Here is a 21,179-nt window from a genome sequence, read left to right on the forward strand (position 1 = left end):
ATTTCAAACATACAAATAAGACCCCCTCGAAACCTTGTAGAAAATAGGGTATCTGTGCAGGACACTGTACATAGTATACTATATATCGTTATAGGTATGGTTTTATTTATGTTGAACCAGCCCAATATTTATTTTATTTATGAATGCTCTATATGCGTTGGTTTAATGTCCAGTTATTAAAAATCTGATTGAGTATTGATCAGGTTTTTGTTTCAAAGATATTGAGTAACGTGAGTAACACAGCAATGTGAATATAGAGGTACCTAAAAGCAGCAAAATTAATTGAGTGACCTTTGACTTACATAAAATTACGAACCTATCGATTTCAAATGACACTTATTTAAAATCTAGCATCAAATTTTATTAATCAGCCATAAATCGGTTTCCAATCACCATTTAAGTATTTCTCACGATATTTAAGACAATCTAATTTTATTTAATAGTAATCAAATTATCAAATAAATAGGAATTTATAACACGCTACTGTAAAAAGTTCTGAATCGGTAGTTACAAAGGATGCTTAGAAAATCGAATGAAATTTGATTTTAATATTATGTGACAATTTTGGAGTTTTATTTTTAGTTTATGGCCCTAATTTATGTAACGATGAGGCTTTGTGTGGACTCGCACGCTGGGTTTATTCGATGAATCGATATCATTCGAATGCTAATCGATGGCCGAATGCGACTCGTGAAAGCTTCATTATTATAAATGATAGCTGACAGTAGTCTAAGATGGGGTAACGGTTTCTATGGATACTAAGGGCCACTTGCACCAACATATTAAATATATCGATTTAGTGTAAAATTTTATATGGATTGACGTTTCTTAAATCGAGATTTGACACTAAATCTAGATTTAAATGTTTGTGCAAGTGGCCCTAAATCCATAACATGAATTATGTTGGATTGAAAATGTTTTACGTACGCAAACCAAAACTAAATATATTTTAAAACCTTTAAGTACAAATAATAATACACAATTACACACATAATAATAACATAAGTACTTAGTGTTTACTTACTGTAATAAATTTACTGGCGTTATTTTTCCGAATTGTTGACGAATTTTAAATTAGTAAAGTGATAAAAAATATTGGTACCTAAGTATAATAACTATACCTAGTTAACCAGTAAAATCATTATTAATCGTATACTTTATGTTTCATGGAGGTACGAGGGCGGGTCAATAAGTCCGTGACTTTTATAATTTCCCGCCACTTAACTGAAAGAACAACACTGCTCCTGTCAACAGGCAACTGTCAGTTGACATCTGTCAAAATTTGGACCAGTTACGTCACTTGGTTTGTGTTTTACACCCGTTTTTAGCAACTACCGCGTGATTTAAAAACATAATGGAAAAAACTGAATTTCGTGTGCTCACTAAGCATGTTTTTTTTGCCGAAAAAAACCATCACTGAAACCAAGGCTAAGCTTGATAAAGATTATGGGGACTCTGCACCATCAATATCTATGGTAAAAAGTGGTTTACTGAATTCCGTTCTGGCCGTACAAGTACGGAAGATGCCGGACGTCCATGGCACCCAGTTGAGGTCTCTACACCTGAAATGATTGAAAAAATTCACGGCATGGTGTTGGCCGATCGGAGATTGAAAGTGAGAGGGATAGTGGAAGCCACAGGGATATCACGTGGCTCAGTGGTTTCAATTTTGAATGATCACTTGGGTATGAAAAAGCTTTCCGCAAGATGGGTGCCGCGTTAGCTCACAAACGCAATCGAATGACAACTTCGCAGAGGAGTGTTTGGCGTTGTTAAACCGAAATTCGGACGAGTTTTTGCGCCGTTTTGTAACCGTGGATGAAACGTGGATCCACCACAACACACCAGAGACCAAACAGCAGTCTAAACAGTGGGTTTCTCGGGTTGAATCGGCGCCAAAGAAGGCCAAGGTGGGTATTTTGATGACCTCGAGAAACCACATTTTTTGGAAGTGATAAAAAAATTGCAGAAACTTTCGACAAAGTGTATAGTGCTCAAAGGAGACTACGATGAAAAATTAAAAATAAAATTATACAAAAACCAGTATTTTCTTCAAAAAGTCACGGACTTATTGACCCGCCCTCGTAGTTCTGTCATCAAGCATTTGCCCGGAAAAACTGACAAAACAAAACAGTCGCAGATTTTTGCGATGCGACGTCGCAACTCAGTTTTGTATACGAGCCCTTATGGCATAGACTAATAATACACTAGGGTGAGGCCACACGAGCGTAATTTTGTGAGTCGTGAGTCGCGTATTCTGATGCGCGAGGACGAGGACTGACACACAGGTTACCCTAGTTTAGGAACCAGGGCTACAATAAATTGTACTCTTTGTGTTGCAATAAAGAAATGTTTATGTTATGTTATCTTTATGAGGGGGGGTGGTGATTTTTCTGCCGGAATATGCGACTCACAACTCACAAAGGGCCTCACCCTTAAAACTTCATTGGTGACGCGGCAGAGTAAACTAAATACTACGGGCCACTTGAACTGACATATTAAATCTAGATTTAGTGTTAAATCTCGATTTAGTTTTAAATCTCGATTTAGTGTTAAATCTCGATTTAGTGTTAAATCTCGATTTAGTGTTAAATTTTGATTTAGTGTTAAATCTCGAAATTTGACACTAAATCTAGATTTAATATTTTCTGCAAGTGGCCCTACGAGTACTTCAACTTCATACACGCGGGCGGAATGCGAGCAGACCCCTTAGCATGAATTTTCATCGTGAACGTGTCGTGAAATTACTCGATGAATTTTGTAGGGAAATTTTATTTCTGCTACCGACCGCCAGGGGCGCTGTTCATATTTTCATACAAAATTACTCGATGAATTCTACTTCACGTTCACGATTGTATTTGTATTGCACGGCTTTAACCGTCATAGTAAAGTTCCTATGACTTTGTGATAAAATAAATAATAATTATAGACAATACCATGTACTTACTGGCTATACATACATTGTCTTAGTAGGTATGCACGCTCCGGTCCGGTGTTAGTTGTAACCGGTTACCGGGCCAGATATACTTAGTCGTATTTTTGTATACTACCCTCCTAATATATTAAGCATAATTATGTATAAGATTGTATAACTACGTACACTTAAACATTTTTCTTTTATATTAAAGCTAATGAACGACATACTGTTTAGGTTAACTGTCTGATAAATTATTAAGTAACCCTAAATGCTCTAAATGAAAAACTATTTAGTAATTAATATTCGGCTCTTTTTGGTCTGTAATAGTTTATTAGAGATAACTAGCATAATATGTTGTGTAATGACTGTTTGTGGTCAAAATCAATAAAATAAAAAAATAAAAACGATGAAAATTCATGCTAAGGGGTCAGAGTTCAAATACTGAATTATGCAACTTCATGCGAGCGGATCACGATAAAAACGACACAGGGTCTACACTAGGGCATGCAATTCCGCAATACCGGTATCCGTAATACCGGGATCCCGGACAAAATTCCCGCTTTTTTTCAATACCGGTATTGAAAGTTAATACCGGTATTGAAGTAATGCCGGAATCGGACTTTTTTAGGCTATAAATAAAGCGATTAAGATTTAGTTAGCCTTGTGTTTCTATATACTGTGAAAGCGCACTTGTTCCCAACCGTTTAATGCAGTTTTCGACTGCTAGAAATCTACTGTTGACCATGCGTAAACCGACACCGGATGTAAAAAAACGATTTATTCACACGACAGTATATGCCATTTATTACAAGGAAGTCTAATACCGGTATTAATACCGGGATCCCGGTATTGAGTTGTAATACCGGAACTCAATACCGGTATTGAAAATTGTTCCGGTATTGCATGCCCTAGTCTACACTACACTATTTATTTATATGATTCGCCAACAAAGATTACCAACATTAAATTAATGCTTAATAAAAATACAATAGTTTCATGATAAATGCATCTTCAATAACAGGCGAATACAGCATAAGTAAGAATGAAATTAAAAATGAAAATTAAAGGCACTGATAATTTACATTTTAATTATAACAAAGTATTGTAATTATAAGTAATTATAACAAATTGCATTTAATAACTATTGGAATAACATAAATTGGTAATAAATAATTGAATTTACATTGAAATTTACAGATTGATAAAAAAATAATTATTGATTAAGTAAATAAAATAAATAAGTACTTACATGATCATTTAAATTAATATGGAGCATTAAAATAATATAGGCCTCTAAGGTGAAAATAATCTCGCGGACGGGGGGCTACAATATTTTAATAATAGGCCATTTTGAAACAAAAATATATATACTTAATGTTAAGCATTTATAAATTATATATCATCATACCTAGTGCGTGGGCGCGATCCATCTGGGCGGGGTCAAATTATACACATACATAATATATTAATACATATTTATTATAGGCATCTCTTCATTAATAAATATTAACAGCGGTGTCCTTTATATTACACATCTTTGGATATTTCAATGCATATTTTAGCAAATTTAAGCCGAAATATAAATTGACAGTGATGGATGTAGATTGTAGATTCAGTTTTAATACCTAGGTACGTTTCTTTCTATCTAATATCTACATAGTAAATAAATAAGCTACCCTGTTTAATATTTCCTTTTGTGTAATAATTTTTGTTGAATAGTGTACTTATCTATCTACCCTTGAGGTACTTTCCTACGGGTATTCTATTCTATTCTATTCTATTCTCTGTGGTGGTAACAATACCTGCACCTGGCTCTCTCGAATGGAACCTTGGACCATTTTCCCACCACGCTGGTCCACTGCGGGTTAGTGGGTTCACATATCTAGATGTGCTAAATCTAGATATGCAGGTTTCCTCACGATGTTTTCCTTCACCGTAAGAGCGATGGTATACATTGTACTTAAATTCAGAAAAGAACTCATTGGTACATGTCAGCGCCGGGATTCGAACCCGCATCTCTGGCGTGAAAAGCCGGGGCTTACCCGACTGAGCTACCACCGCTCTTTAACTTCCTACGGGTATTATAAAATAGTAATACATACATATCTAGTACTAGTACTAAAACGTTCTCATTAGCAACATTGTGCACTGGAATAGAACACCGACCTGCCACGCCATAAGCCATCCATTAGCAGCGATCGAAGTGACTTGTGTAAAAGGGTCATAAATTGTTTTAGGCCCGGGTCTCCTATTTACTCCGTAGGTCGCGTCAAGTGTCACCGCCGTAGGCCGCGTCACAATGCTCATTATGTCTACGCGCCAACGTCGGCGTGTGAGGAAGACCGCATCAGTACATTTCTATAGTGAGCATCGTGACGCGGCCTACGGCGTGACGCTAGACGCGACCTACGGCGTAAATAGGAGACCCAGGCCTTACTTTTTTTTAAAAAAGGTAAGTATAGTCACACATTTATAGCGTAACGCGTAAATACATGTAGTTTTGCTATGTATTTTACGTAAGTTGGTTAAGAGGTTAAATGATTATGTATACTCTTCAATTTACTCTTATAAACCAAAAAAAGGTGTCTCAGAGGGTCTTTCTAAACGACTTTTGTTTAAGGGCCTGCAGGGGGGAATCGAGGGTTGGCATTGTCATAGAATTATGTAGTAAACGATGCTCTACAACCTTGAAAAAAATCACACAGGTAGCCGAAGAGTCTAGCTAGGTGCTGAATGATTCGAATTCAAGTAAATGATTATGGATAACTGTAAATAAAATTCAGAATATGACGAAAAACCAGAAAATCACACTCCCGTATTGTAACAACTTTGTCGTAATTATTAAGAATTTTCATATGATTTATATCATATTATAAAGTTAAAGGCTTGGACTAGGCGCTAAATACCTTGTTTTTTAATAAACACACACTTATTTTGTGTAAATTAATCCCAAACTTGAGCAATTTTTTTGCCTCAAATCTTCATACAAATATCTATGGCGGCTTTCTGTGTTATAAAATCATAAACACAGTGACGTTTGACTCAGTTGGCCGCTGGCCTCCAAAGAAGGGTCACGTCGGTTTAGGCAGCACTGACAGCTCGCGATCTTATCGTGTACAGATATAAAATCACTGCACATTGGTTGTCATTGCACTTTTTCAACTTTTATGACACCAACATAATTTGATTTGAAATTGAGGAAGCATAATTCTTCCAGTATATTATTGAATATACTGGAAGAATTATGCTTCCAGTATATTCAATAATATACTGGAAGTATATTATTGAATATACTGGACAACGACAAGGTTGTCTTCTGTCACCTTTGCTTTTCCTCGTTGTCCTTGATGGGATAATGCTGCGCGTCAATGAACAAGTCCACCAAGGCATAGATTGGGAACCAGTTGGTAATCTGCAAGACCTGGATTATGCGGATGATCTATGTCTCCTGAGCAACCATCAATCTGACATTCAGAACAGGCTAGACGTGCTTAAATCGGAGTCTGCCAAAGCTGGCCTAAAAATTAATGTCGGAAAGACCAAATACCTAAGAACCGGCGACCACGTAGATAACGTTATTCTCGTAGGAACCGAAGAAGTGGAGATGGTATCACGGTTCACTTACCTAGGTAGCGTTGTGGCAGGCGATGGTGGCACTGATTTAGATGTCAGCTCCCGTATCGACAAGGCTAAAGGCGCATTTGCGTGTCTGCGCTCCGTATGGCAGTCAAAACACCTCTCTCGTAGAGTGAAACTCAAAATATTCAACACCAACGTGAAATCTGTACTGCTATACGGATGCGAAACCTGGAAGACTACGAAGACCCTAACACAGAAGCTTCAAGTATTCATCAACCGCTGCCTCCGACAGATCCTGAAGATCTTCTGGCCCAACACGATATCGAATGTAGACCTCTGGAAGAGATGCCACGAAGATCCTGTTGGTTTGCAAATAAAACGGCGCAAATGGAGTTGGATCGGCCATACCCTGCGTAGAGACCAAAATCACATTCCAAGACAGGCTCTTGACTGGAATCCGCAGGGCAAGCGTAAGCGAGGCCGCCCTAAACAAACATGGCGCCGTTCAATCGATGCGGAGATGCAGGACGCGGAGATGACGTGGTCCGAGGTGAAGCTCGCTGCCGTCGACAGACAGAGATGGAGAACCGTTGTGTCTGCCCTTTGCCCCACGGGGGGGTCATAGGACGCCAAGAAGAAGAAGATATTATTGAATATACTGGAAGCATAATTCAATTAGATTAATGTATTGACATTAAATTAAATTAGATAGTGTGCAATATTCTCGTGACATTACAGTCTCGTAAAGGTCTGATGAGGAGCAGGAATATAGCGAATGGATCTAAGTGATGACAATACGCACGAACATTAGGTTAGGGATCAAAAATACAGTCTCTTGGTGCTGGTTGAGGTATGGTCTCGTGAGGATCTGATGAGGGCAGTAACGCGGTGGTGGCTCAATTTTATTTCAAAGATGTTAATAGCTAAAGGCATCGAGTTTAGGCTATTAAGTATGTTTTTCAGAGAGAGAGAAAGAGATTTTATTTTTCCTCTGGATGTGTTAGGTTTACTGGATTGACTAAGTTCATTCTGTTAATGGCATCAAGTTGTTATATGTTTATAAGTAATAATTATTTATTAACAAAATGCTGTTGGTTCTCCACGAAAATGTAAAAATAAAAATAAAATAAATAAAAATAAATTCGTAACGTAAAATTGTCAATGACGGAATTTCTTCTATAGACAGTAGCCACAAAAAAAACAAACGATAGATGGCGTGATTTGAAGATAAAGATACATTTATTCGACACATAGACAGCAACAACAAAAAAAATACAGATTTAAAGAAAAGAAACACATACTTATACAAAACAACAAAGAAAAAAAAGAATACACATCAAAATAACTGGAAAAAATATAAGCCCAATTTACTTGTGTGGGACAGGGAGTACCATAATATTTTTTTTGGGGTACTCCCCATCTATGCGAAATATCAGCTTGATATCTTTACCCGTTTCTGAGAAAAAGGGCGGTGACAGACAGTCAGTCAGACAGACGGACAACAAAGAGATCCTATAACGGTTGTTTTTTTTCTTTTGACGTTCGAAACCCTAAAATTAAGTAAAAATATTATGCTGCTACCAAAAAATGTACTTAAAGGTATTGAAAAGCGGTATACAGGGTTATTGATAAGTAGACCTGATCCTTTCAGGAGGTGATAGAGGAAGGCATTTCCAGTCGATTATACCCTATAATGCATTATCCGAAACTTAACCATTTCTAAGATATTTAATATTTAAAGATTTTTTGAATTTTTGCCAAAATTTCATGTTTAAAACCGAAAATAAAAAAAACTAGCCATATTTCAATCCTTTTTTTGTTTGTTTTGAATTAGTAACATCTTAATAAACTTATTAAAATAATCAAATGTGCATTATTTGACTTAAATTAGACACAATACCTCAAAATAGATAAACATTTTTTAAAAATATTCAAAACCTAAAAAGAAATAAGTTAAATTAAAAAAGAATTTTATACAACAATTTTTTGTGCACTTCAGCTTAAAAACATTGTCAACTTATAAGCTTTCAAATGAGATATTTCAATATCAAATCGATTTAGGTATCACCAAGATATGGCCAAAACAATCAGAAAAGGTGGACAAAATTCAACAGAAAAACTAACAAAATTAGCGCAATTTAAAGGTAAAAAGTGTGATGGTTTTCAGTCCTGTTCACTTTAGTATGGAAACCCCTGTTGAGTTTTCTTGACAAGTCCCAATGTTAATGGAAAGTATCGTAGGCGGGGACCAGCAGAGGGTTCACCATTTAGCTGAATGTTACTTAGAAAACGGCCTTGAGTGGCGGTCAAGTTGTTCCCCGCCTGCGATACTTTCCATTAACATTGGGACTTGTTTTCATGTTTTTAGCGTACAGTCGGGTTTTTCGTTTGTTTATAATTGTATTTTTTTATTTGTAAATTTTTAGTTGTTTTTATTTTATGAAATTTTACGTCAGTAGTTCATGATCATTTTTTATTTCAATAATTTTGGTGTTGTTATTTAAATACCTTCAATATGCATATTTTTGTAATGTGAAAATCAAGCCCTTTCATTTGATAACTTACACGGCAAAGTTGAATTATTATTTTTTCGATCATCACGTTATGTCCTCTAGAGGGCGCTATGTACATTTTAATGGAACGTCACATAGCCTATAACCATCGCGCCATCAATACGCTTCTAACAATACCTCATACATCAAAATAGAAACTTTGTTGGACATGTGACTTTTTACCATGGAAAACGAATATTTTTTTTCGCGAATTTGCAAATCTCGTAGAACAAAAGTTGTCCAGAATGACTCCTTGAGTCATCCCCTTTTGGCTTAGTATAGCCCTTTTGCGACATTATGTATTTACTTTGCTTTGTCGTCGGGGTTCAGTTGGCTGGAGGATGCCCGAAACTTATTATCTACACTTTAATACTTGTAGTTACCTTTCTACAAGTAAATACCACATTTGTTTGAGAAAGCTAATCGGGTTCCGAGTATAGAGTAAAGTGGCACCCCTATTAATTTCTACTCTTTCCTGGTGCCTACCAGTGTAAGTAAAAATTATACTTAAGTACCCTAAAATCACCCAAAATGTACTTGAACATAATTTTCAATAAAGTTGACGAGTAAAAGTTTATCGCACCACTGTGCAAACTTACATGTGTGCGTGTCACTGCGTGTGCTGTGTGAAGAGCATTGAAAACCCAAATTTGGCGCGGCACGTCACCCTGTACGGGGCCTTAAGGGGATTACGAAACCTAAAATGCTAAAGTCGGTTTGATATACTTGATTAGATTGGAAAAACGGTAGCTTCTATCACTTTGAGAAAAATATATATTGTAGCAGAGGGTATACTCAACATGATATTTGCTTAGAAATTGGTGCAGGATTATAATAAGAATGTTAAAAAAAATTGCAAACAGACCATGTCTTTTGCCATTTTTCGACTTATTATGAAAAAACCCTCGAAATCAGAGGGCCCATTTTCATGGAATCTTATATGTATGTGTAGGTAATTAAATTCTTAACAAAGTTACCTTAAAGAGTTGGATTTAATGGACCAGAAGTCAACTTTTTTTGCAAAAAACTAATAAATTCCGGTTTAAAAATGATGACGCCGTGACAGATTTCAGATTTCTTCAGTCGTCGCCCTGGTGGCGGCCTGTTAGGAGAGATACCCACGCCATTTTATTTTTAATCAAATATTTCACAAAAACTGATTAAATCAACAAATGATGACTGCAAATATTATAATACATATGCATTTGCTATGAAAAGTTAATTTTCTAAACATTTTAGATGGAGAAAAGCCGAAAATTCTTAGAAAACATTTCGCCTTTTCGATTTGTTTACATTTTTTACTATAGAGTTACAGATGCATAGATAAAGGTAAACATTACACATAATGACACTTATTAGATTCTCCGAATAAGAACTATACGGTCAATACAGTATGCCAAAGCGCGAGCCTGTTTATATTCTGAGGGGTAATAATTTAACTTTATTTTATTTTAACGGTTGTGTATGCTAGGTAAGCTACACAATATACAGGGTGTTGAAAATTAAGTTCTCAATTTGTATTATTTGAAACCAAAAACCGTAATTTTTTATAATATATATTTTAAGATGTGGTAGTCTGTACACTAAAGGGTGTTCAAAAGTATAAGTACTTTTAAAAATTGAAGAACTAAAATGTACATATTTTTTTAAATCTATGAAGGTATTTAACAAGCTTTGCAAAAAAAGCGGTTAAGTGCGACTTTATCTACATATATACACACATACATACACTCTCACTTTTCGCCAGTGTTGTTTAAATCCCAATGTAATAGGGGGCGGGCCTATTGCCATTTTACGGGCACATCCAAGACCCGAGAACAAATATCTGTGTTTAAACAAAGATCTGGTCCAGCCGGGAATCGAATCCGGGAACTTCGGCTCAGTAGTCAGGGTCAATAACTACTACGCCATACGGTCGTCTAGTATTAAAAAAAACTCATAAAAAATATGTATTTAACACAGCTTTTGAACTCCTGAAGGAAATAGAGGGGTGTTATAAGTTTAAAGGAAGGGCTGAACCAGTTTTTTTTTATTAGGGTTATAGGTAATGTACCTATATTTTTTATTATTTTTTCAAATATGTAAATGTCATACCATTATTGAATTGCCATAAAATTACATATAGTTATAGTTATAGAAAAGGGCAGGGAAACCAGTGCCCATTCGCCACTGCAACCTAAAAGATCTATTGTGACTCCCCTTGCCAGGTCAAATCTCACTCTACAGGCCCAGGTAAACCTGATATTACCTATATAGGATGTTGCAAAAAGATTATACTATGCCAACAGGCGGTGACTCAGGGAGTTATTCTGAACAACTTTTGTTCTACTAGTTTTGGAAATTCTCGAAAAATAAATTCGGTCTTTATAGTAAAAAGTCACGTGATCGAATAAGTTTCTTTGTAAAAGGTTTTATTTTGTGAATTTTCAAAATTGTTGAAGAAAAGTGGATCAGAATGACCCCTAAATCCACTTTTGGCTTAGCTTTATACCCATTTTGCAACACCTTGTATATCGTCAGCGTCACCTCAGATCGTAATCATCGTAACTCCTCGTGACCAACTTTAAGAGGAGACACATATACTGTTTTATTTGTAGTTCTAGTTAACATACTACCTACCTAAAGTTTTTTTTAACTAGCCTAAAAAGGATTTGTTTAGACAGTCTATCTTCCTATTCAACCGCAGCCTGAGTGCCAGTGAGTTTCTCAATGACTGAAAGGAGGCCACATTAGTGCTCCTAAATAAATAAAGCAGGCCTGTAGATTATCTTTCCGTTGACCGACACATCTAACTGCTGTAAGAGCCTGACAAGCTCTTCGAACGAGTTATACCTCTGTAGTACGTGGTGGTACGGTCTCGACCTTTCGGACAGTCAGTTTGGCATCCGAAATGCGTGATCGATAGTGGGTACAATACTTTGCGTTCGTTCACTGTCGGAGCAGGATGAGAACTAGCTCTTAGCTTAAAAATAGTAACCGCGTTCCTAGAGGGCTGACATCCCAAGGATTCATTACGAACAGCTGGACCTGTGCTCGCCATGCAGTGCATGGGCTACTTAGGAATCTGGGAGGCTGTTGCAAAGGAGTCCGTTGCCTGTATACGGTACGGGTGCCGTGCGATTTATTGCCCTTCTCAATACTCAATACTCAATACTTCCAGGAGCACCTGTTTTGTCAAGTCGAAGAGAATGGCTCGTATTCGACGCAACCTGCAGTACTGGTGGGATTGGTTGGAGGTCTGGACTACTCTGGACAGCACGTAGCTGCAGCAGCCGTCATGCCGTCATTCGACGCATAGATGCAAAAAAAAGAAATTGATTGAAATTCATGTTAATAATTAGACAATATTGCAAAAAAAAAAAATTAACATTGTTGAGTATGTTATTTTATTTTAGTAAAGTAGTAATAAAAACAAAGGCTTATTGCATAGTTTTCGTTCACGCTCGCCTACATCGCACGTTGTATATGAGAATAAAGGGAATTACTAAATTTTCTTGTTTAAAAATCACGGTTTCTGGTTTAGAGGAAAACAAATTGTAAAATGCGGAATACAGTTTTTTTTTCGAATAAAGAGTAAAACAAAACATGTAAATTCAAAAAACGTTTCTATTGACACTAGGGCATACAATACCGCAATACCGGGAACCCGGAAAAAAAAAGTATTTTTCAATACCAGTATTGAAAGTTAATACCGGTATTGAAGTAATACCGGAATCGGACTTTTTAGGCTATAAATAAAGCGATTAAGGTATAGTTAGCCTTGTGTTCTTATATACTATGAAAGCGCACTTGTTTCCAATAGTTTAATGTAGTTTTTGGCCGTTGGAAATCTACTGTTGCCCATGCGTAAACCGACACCAAATTTTTTTTTTCAAATCGATCATTTTAACTCTAATACTCAATTGTCGTAGAAATCTATATCTATAATTATTAATTACAGAATTTGATTGCCTTTTCTTGTTTAATTTTGGCCTATAGTCCTTTAAACACAATATTTGCCATTTATAACAACAAGAAAGTCTAATACCGGTATTAGTACCGGAATCCCGAAGTAGTAATACCGAAACTCAATACCGGTATTGAAAATTATTCCGGTATTGCATGCCCTAATTGACACCAACTGACACTAATTGACTTTTCGCCGAGAAAAGTGGAGTTACAATGTTTGCGATCTAAAGTGATTATAGAATAATTAGAACTATCTATTTTTTTTCAGTTCACCTGGTGTTGACTGAAATTGTAATTAGGTACTGACTCCTTGACTTGAAAATAACTTTTTTTATAATCGTTATTACAAAACCGCAATTTTTTTTAATACAGCAATATTTGTAGGTACTTACAGTGAGCAAAAGAGCGCAACAAGGTTTTATTTTTTTTTTGTTTTAAGAAACAAAAATATTATTTCTATCATATCCAAAATACACATACTTAAGTACATATTATACCTCACCTAGACCACCCCATATCATCACCTTTGCCAGCTACGTAACCTTTTGGGACACCCTGTATATGCAGAGTTCTGCAAACTACTGTTCTGCTTTTAAAACACCAAAATAAAACAGGTCGTCTAACTAAAAGGTCACGTGACCAAAAAAAAATATATGGAGAAGCGTTTTTTTTTTCACGAATATAAAAAAATACGTAGGATAAAAGTTATTCAGAGTAACGCCCTTTCGGCTAACAACACCCTGTAGTCCCTCTTATATTAAAATCTACCCCCAAGTGAGGCTATACTTAATTCGCGAAAAAAAAAACGCGAATTTTTACATTCTGATTTCATTTCCAGGGTTTTAGACATAACATCAATAACATGCTGCACACGTAGGTTTCGGCTTAGTTTAGTATACCCTTTTTGCAACAACCTGTATAAATATCGGCACGGGCACGACTTTTTATAATTAAAGATTAAATATTAAAAATACTTTCAAATAAAAATAAATATTTTCGTATCACTAACAAAACAATATTACTTACTTAGTATACGTTTAACAAAGTGGCATGTCTTCACTTTAATGTTTTCGAGTACTATGTTAAAATTTCATGTCATTGTCCGGAGAACGCCCCGCATACCTCAACCCCCCTCACTAGATTTGACAGATTCTGATTTTCTTCTAGCTTTAGTGACAGCCTTAAAAATGCTTTTCTATAGAAACTTTGTTGGTCACGTGATTTTTTTACTAGAGAAAAGTAAAACATTTTTGTTTCGCAATCTCCTCAATCTCCCTTGATCTCCACAAATATCGCAATTTAGTGCATCTATCAAAGTACCTAATAAATCCGGAACATTTATAATGGCACGGGGAGACTGGGCAGGAGGGTTACTCTATACTGACGAAAAATTAACAAACAAGAGTTGTGCAATCTGCACGTTTAATACAACGATATACAGGAAATATACCCGAAAATAAGATCAGACCCCTTACCATGAATTTTCATCGTGAACGTGAAGTAGAATTCATCGAGTAATTTTGTATGAAAATATGAACAGCGCCCCTGGCGGTCGGTAGCAGAACTAAAATTTTCCTACAAAATTCATCGAGTAATGCTAAGGGGTCTGATCTTATTTTCGGGCCACACGTAAGTTTCGGCTTAGTATACCCTTTTTGCAACGCCCTGTAGAGTCGTAGCTTGGGCAGCAGCGCTCCAAAACTTCGTTGTTCGTCATATAGAGTGACCCCCAGCATCGTGGGTGGTTCCATGGTGGTTCCCTAACAAAATATGCTGCGCCAAGTAAACGAGATTGCTCACTATACTCGCTAATAGATAAAATTTAAAGTCATTAAATAATGGCTGTATAAATTAACTATTATTTACTACCTAACATCTACTTTTAGAGCTTCAATACTTAAATAGCATGATAGTATGAAGTTGATAATAATATACTTACATACCTAACCTACCTCTAAATAAGTAATAGTTATTAATATGGTATATTCAGTGTTGATTACTACCTACATTTTTGGATGGAATCGCTTATCATTTTCGATAAACATAAATAGCCAGACTTGAATGATAAACAATTCTATTCGCAAGTACCACGTTTAAACCGTAAGATGGCGTTACCTCAGAATTAAGAATAATTTAGTGTAAACGGAATGTTAAATCATTATTACGTAGTTATTTATAGTATTTTTGGGCCAAATTTATGTAATTGTGGAGGTATTTCGATGGCCCTACACGGTCATAAAGAGTAAAATAAATAAAATAATTCAATTACATCAGTAAATGACACTTAAAGAAAATCAACCTATATCGCGGTATCAAAGTTTTTACGGCACTTTCATATATATATACGAGCATTCTCACCGTGTGGTGGGAGTCCATTTCTACGCGGTTAGTGGAGTATTCTGTCCGGAAAGAATCTTCATTATGAAATGCGCCGTACTATGGAAGCTCTAAAATGTCTTCAGTATTTCCTGGGGAAACTGCTTCAGGCGGGGTACCGCCACCCTCATGGGACTTAGCACTGTGCACCACTGATGGGAACAGCCCAGTAGAGGGGGGGCGAAAGCGGACTGACGCTGGTCCACCTGGGGGGAAAATGCATCGATCGCATCGCTCCCGCCCTCGGGACTTGGGCTGTATATATCAGCCACGAGTACCACAGCGCTGCTAGTACAAGGGGGAAGCGAGTGCAGCCCGCAGAGCAGTTGTCCAAAATGCTGAGAACATTAAGAGCTTGGTTATGGTAACACGGCGTGTGGCAGTTGATCGCCAAATGGTCATAGCCTCCCGCGGGAGAGGTGTGGGGAGTGATCTCCCCACTCATTTGACGATGCGATTGCCCCAACACTGTTGTAGAATATTTGACTCTCTTTTAATTGTTTTGTTGAAAAGATCAGTGTTCTACCTATATCATCATTTAAATTTATAACAATTCTACATACTAATGTACTTAAAGCATTGAATTTTACTACACAGCAACTTGTAAATTTTCGCGATATCCTAGTTGGTCCCGGTGTTAGTAGGTATAGTACCTACTAACACCGATAAAAAAAATCTTAAGTTTTATATTCTAACTTACATTTTTTATTTCAATCTCCAAAGAAAGAACCGACGACAGTTGAAGCAGTCGAGTTCTCGAGGGGAAGCCACGAACAGGCCAGCGGTGCACGTACCATCCAGCCAGATACAACGACTTTAGATAGGTATCCGGAAGTGCCTGTATCCAGCAGTGGACGATTATCTGCTGATTTTGATAGAGGTGGCCTATCACATATTGTTTAGAAAGTACTTACTTATTACTTTCAGTAAATAGCAGTAAGTTTTTGTTTTATCAAATTTTAATATAAGTAAGTATTTCCACTTCCAGCTTAATCTCCGTAGTCAAACGACAAACTGTATTGACGAGTTCTCATATTATAAGTTCTCATCAAGTACACTCAGGTACAAGAGGTTCTGAAGTCTCGGCGTTCCATTTCTCATGACGTGCGGGGCTGGTCCAGTAATAAGAGAAATTCCCAGGAAGAATGACTCGCGGCCTTCGTACAGTAGAGTGGCCATGAGGACGCCGTTGTATTGTGGAGTCACTTAATGATTGGTTTTGAATCAAACTTGGATTGCACCAACTTATTACAAAATTAGTACTTACAAAAAACGTTATTGATTCAGGCTTTGGTTAACAGTTTAACAGTGAAATTCTAATGAAACCTACGATCGCGTGTTATTATTATACTTATTCCCAATTTTGTTTACGTCATAGACTCATAGTCACCCTACCGCCACATTGTTCCAAGCATGTTATTTTTGTCTTTAAATCCAATAGACGCCGAGTAGTTTATTGTATGAATGGCCTGAATTTGTCCATTCAAGGCGTTTACTTTTTGCCTGACTCTTATGGTCGCTGGACGGAACATCAAATTGTGTGGTAATCACAATACACGGCTGATTGGTATGTCAAAATTAATATAATTCGTTTGATCTTGAAGTGCTCACACGTAGGATTGGAACACTGGATATTGCTGTACTGCCTAGTATAGTATTTAACACAAGTACACACCTAATCAATTTGATTGAATGTGTTAGATAACTACGAAGACACTCGTAGTAATGGTAATTGTGGTTTGTTATTGAAGATGAATGAAGAAACCGGATATAATATATTTCCTGGTGATATATTTCTTTAAGTACTTCATATTGATAATAATTATGTCTAGGTCTAGGTATATCATGGCTTAAATCATTAAGTATGAATGTAACTTCAGTGGTGGTGAAAAAAAGGATTGGAGCATCAGAAATGACTACGAAACAGACGAACGAATAATTATCATAAGTATACATATTTTTTGCCTATGACTAGATAGGTGCCTCGCCTACATATTATTCAAATGCATATCAAGATATTATTATCATCAAAAGATTTTCGGTAGGTATGTAGGTTCTATTTGTAAAATTAGGTTGATAATCTATAGATCTATATACTTACATATACTTATCGTTATTCTAGCAAATAGCAGATCCTTATCTCGAACATATCATATGGCACATAATCGCTTCATCAGCTCACATATAATTAGATAAATCATAAAACCTGATGAACCGGACAGTTCATCCATATCATGCTTTTTGATTGAAAACATTGGCTCACAAACTTAACAACTAACATGTAAGAAAAATATATTGAGTACCTACCTATAAGTACATGTAATTAATTTTTAATGTAGGTATGTACTTAGGTAAGTATAACAATTAATGGTTTTGTATAGGTATACTTACAGAAAACAATTCTACATTTTATTTAAGTACATACAAGGTACATAGTTAAGTACAGCAACAACAAATTACAACACAACGTTGTACATTTACAGCCTTGTTAGAGGCTACAAATGGCGGTCTTACCACTTAAAGCGATCTTTTACGGACAACCTTTGCATATAATAATATGTACTTATAGAATAAGAGATCGAGAAACAGTTTGAGCACCACCGGTGGCGTGCTCGATATGACGGAAGCTTTCAAATGTCGCCACTTGCCTTTCAAATTACTTATCGTTATTAAGCTGCACGGTATGTCAAATTAATACCGTTATTAATAGTCATAATTTAAGCATTCAGATAAACGCCTATTCGACCGACATTAGTAGCTCCTGAATGAGTAAGATGAAAAAGTAGCTAGTTTTATACATTCGATTTGGACCTTGCGTCGCGTCACAAAAAGGGTACAGCCGAAATGGGGTGATTCAGGCGGTCAGCATCTAGTCTAATTAAAGAAAAGTTACAGAACATAGACACATTTTGCTTTCATTCAGTATTTTCGCATCCAACTATTTACAAGCGGAATCTTCCCAGTCCCCGCCACACTATAGGTACAGGGTGTTACCAAAATGGTATAACTTCTAAGTGTGCAGCAATATCTAAGACCGAAAATGAAATATGAATGTCGAAATTCACGGAAATAAATTAATTTCATTTTTGGGCTTAGAAATAAAATTTAGATATAACATGCTGCACATGTAGGTTTCGGTTTAGTATACTCTTTTTGCAATACTCTGAAGGTATAGATTATGACAAATCTGTTTCGAGCGAACCTCGAACGCACCGACTACCGAGCGCCAATCTCGACCACTCGTCTTTCAAGTCATCTGTCAGCTGTGCGACGTAACGCCTTATAAATAGTAACCATTTTGCAATGAATTCTAACACTATACTCGAAAGACGAGTGGTTGAGAATCCGGCCAGCATTAAATCAACCAAACACGACCTGTTACCGACGGAAACAATTACCAACTTACCATTACCCGCATTACCACCCTTATTACCAATAAATAGGGCCCGTTATAAATGTATAAGTGATTTGGTCCGTTGAATGTGAGAGGCTAGAGGCGTACGATATTTTTCAATGTTCTCACTCGCCAGGGATGGGAATTGGAGGTTGCGAGTGACTTATTGATAAATTTTCTGAACTGGGAAGTCAATAACTAATAATAGTTAGATTTTTTAAATGAAATTCCAGTCTTTACTCCATTTTTTGTACATTTTGTGATAGTTTAGTTACTTAGAAATACTATGCGTTAATTATAACTACGTACCTAAAGAGCTCTCGAGTTGGAGTTGGAGACCACAAATAGGCAAGCGTAGTATGGGACGCCCTCAGGCCCGTTGGACCGACGACCATAGACAGGTGGCTGGTAGTGGCTGGATGAGGAAGGCCGTGAACAGAGTCAGATCACGAAAATTGGAAAATTGAGGCTGCTGCCGGCTATTCGTTTACATTGATTTCTGTAAGGTGGTTTTATTATACTGCTGGCCTCCGTAGGTAGTTAACTATGATCGACTTACCACTAGGTAAGTACCTGTAAAACATGTTGTCCCATCCTTACCCCGCAGAAGACATGTCCCACAGGGTGTCCGAAACAAATGGCAGCGAGCCAATTACAGCAGAGAGCACGCTGTGCAGCGACGCTGTGAGGTTAATACGCGTGCTAATGTTGCCGCGTTGAAAAATGAGACAGCCTGTATATGCGAGCATTGGTTCACGATATGGCCGTCGATATGCGTATGGCGTGGGTGATAGGTATGATTTGAGGAGTACATTTACCGATACAGGTATTTATAGTTAAGTACTTACCTACTTAACTTTAACAGGTCGGTAGTTTGTATAAGTTGTATTATGTACCAACACGTATATATATACCCTTACGAGCTTTCTTTGCGCACTGGCTAATACTCTCACCACGGTGACATACCCAGTCCAGCTCACCAGCTGTTGTGGAAAAAAGGTCCAATATCATTGAAAGCATTGTATTGCAGAGCCCAAGCCAAGCAATAAGGGATAGGTTCATAAATGGGATATCCTAATTCCATTAGACCCTTCATAAGAAGCCCGACTCTAAAGTTTCCCATCACCACCCAAGTATAACAGAGGTCATACACCTTCCCCAGTAATTTCTGTTTAATAGAGGACAGACATAAGGCCAGTGTGATACCTTCCGGGCCTGAGAAACACAAACAGATATAGCGGCGAGGTGCTAAGTTATACCTGAATTAAAGCATAATAAAATCCATGCTGAGTTGGGATGGTGACGCGAAACAATGAATTGGAGCTATATAAATGAGGATGTACCTTCGTATACAAATACGTACCAACGCCCACTGACTATGATGAACCTACCTACCTACAGAAAGAAGTCGCTGCAATATAATGAATTGTAGGTAAGTAGTTAACTACTTATGGTATTTCAATGTACTTAACTACATCTTGCTGGGGTGGTTCCTGCAAAAGCTATATGATTACCCTAGAAAGAGCTCAGAGATCAATCATAAAAGTAATGTACAAAAAACCTAGAATATATCCAACCGCTACCTTATATAAAGAATACAACCTTCTGAGTATTAGAAAATTATTCATAATTAGAGTCGTCCTTCTTCAGCACCGTAAGACACTTAACTCCAGTAATTACAGCCAGTTACTAAAACAAAGAATATTTAGAATAGACACAGTGCCTGCCAATACCACATTTGCCCAAAGATTTCCACCGTTCCTCCATCCTCATATCTACAACAAACTCGCTAAATCATGTAACATTAAAGAGCTAACTACTAAAGCCACTCAAAAAGTAGTTTTGAAATGGCTTTTCCATCTTGATTATTTTGAAACTGAAGATATACTATTAATAACAAAATAATTTAATAATAGACTAAACATTGCTGCCCAATTGATTGATTTCCTACACTATATTACCATACTTCTAAATACATCATTAATTATAAATAAATAATAATTATACTTTCAGACACTTATAATTGTATTTTATACTTTTATATGTACCTATGTTTATTACTATTTATTTATTAGTATCATTGATATCTATACTTATTATCTATACTTATCATAAGTATTAATTCATATTTTTACCTAAATTATATACTCACTACTCCATACCTAACAATACCTATTCTATTAGCCAGTCCATAAGTTTTATAAAATAAGAATGTATTACCTACTTAAGTTCCTTTGTTTGTCTTGATAACCAAAAATGGTTAAATTTATGTTAATTTTTGTTTTTATTTTGTCTTGCTAGCTAATTATGTTTACCAAAAATGTTCCTAAGATTAGTATATATTTAGTTTTAATAATTTAAATACCTACCCTAACGCATACCTATTAAGCTATTAACATTATTTAGATTTAAA

Source organism: Plutella xylostella, chromosome 29, assembly GCF_932276165.1.
Source record: "Plutella xylostella chromosome 29, ilPluXylo3.1, whole genome shotgun sequence".
Taxonomy (NCBI): Eukaryota; Metazoa; Arthropoda; class Insecta; order Lepidoptera; family Plutellidae; genus Plutella; species Plutella xylostella.